Source organism: Brassica oleracea, unplaced genomic scaffold, assembly GCF_000695525.1.
Source record: "Brassica oleracea var. oleracea cultivar TO1000 unplaced genomic scaffold, BOL UnpScaffold01174, whole genome shotgun sequence".
NCBI classification, from domain to species: Eukaryota; Viridiplantae; Streptophyta; class Magnoliopsida; order Brassicales; family Brassicaceae; genus Brassica; species Brassica oleracea.
In genome coordinates this window covers 21559-23269 of record NW_013617730.1, presented here as the reverse complement: position 1 = coordinate 23269, position 1711 = coordinate 21559, and positions in this window count along the sequence as shown.

Genomic DNA, 1711 nt, shown 5'->3' with positions numbered 1-1711 from the left:
TTTACTTCTCCATCCTTCAGTTTTGATGACACAATAAGAAAAGTTACGGAGTATATTAAACATTTAAAAAGTTAATCAGTTTATAAAGACTTATAAATCAGTTTACTTCATTGGTTTTTGGATTTTCACTTTCTTCAACACCGACGTCCACATCTGCATTGACTTCAGTGTCATCCTATTGTTGTTGTTCCTCTTCCTCTTGTGTTTGTCCCTATTTCAATAAAAGGATTACATATTTATAATGATTTATAAATTTAAAACGATTGTACAGTTTATAAAGATTTATAAATCAGCTTACTTCATTGGTTTCTGAATTTTCACTCTCTTTATCACCGTCGTCCACATCGACTTCTGTATCATCTTCTTCTTGTTGTTCCTCTTCTTCTTGTGGCTGTTCCTATTTAAAAAAAAGATTACATATTTTTAATGATTTATAATTCTAAAACGGTTGTTCAATTTATAAACGGTTATAAATAAGCTTACTTCATTGACTTTTGATGTGTCACTTTCTTTAGCCCCGTGTTCGACTTCTGTATCGTCTTCATCTTGATGGTCTACTCCGCTGGAGGTCTTACACCATTCTTCTTTCCCTAATATTACAAGACAAAAAAAATAGCTTAGCAATTTCGAATTTAATAACAGCCTTATAAAATATCAAAAACACAATAACCTTAGCAATTTCTTATCTTTTGGCATCTATATAATCTTGTAAAACTTCTGTTTCATCAAGTTCATAATCAGCATTATGTCCATTTACCTAGAAAATTATATGTGAGCACACACACATTGTATTAAGAATATGGAGACGTTATAGATAACAAACCTTGGTTTTTGTGGCGGCTTTAGTTTCTTTTGACTTCTCAGTTTTCTGTTAGAATTTAGAAGCATATGAATCTTTCTTTTCATTTACAACATGAAACAAATATAAAAAATAGTTTACCTTCACTGTTTCTCCACGAATGTTCAAAAGACCTTCAAGGTACTTCACTTTTTCTTCAAGAGACACTACCTTCTTAGTGAGGAATTCAATCTTTTCTTGATCAGTTGCATCAATCCCAGGAGCAGAATTATTTTCGTCCACTTCAGCTTCAGCAACGGCAATGTCGACACTTCCATTGAGCCAATTTTGTCTCTTCAAACGATATCCTCTTTTGACAAGATCAACAACTCTTCCAAATTCACAGTCAACATCTTCAACCAAGTCGCTATGCAATTCGGGATCTCCAAGGATACATTTGACATCAACCTGACAAATGTTTGCATATGATCAAACAATCGATAAAATAAGAATGCAAAGATTAAAACAGTTTTATAAAACATTATAAAAGGTTACCTTCTCCATTTTGTCGAATCTGTTAACCTCTTCAATAGTAAGCGATTTGGTTTCTATCCAATGCAAGCACAAGGGAAACTGAATTTCATCATTCCTAATACCAAAGAACGTGCCTAGTTGATTCACAGAAGATAACGCCCATAGCTGAAGTGGATATATAAAGCCAAAAATCGCATATTGATCTTTCTCCGTCAACTTTGTATAGGTCAAGCTCTCCACTTCTTTTCGTAAATAATCAAATGCCAAATTCCCCCAGGGATACTTGCAAAACTCTTTGAAATTTCTAGCTCTAAGCAGACGCTCTTCTGGTATACTTGTCACTGGATTGCTTGCCATTAATATCCCTTCCACAAGGATTGTAGCTCCCAACCTTAATCT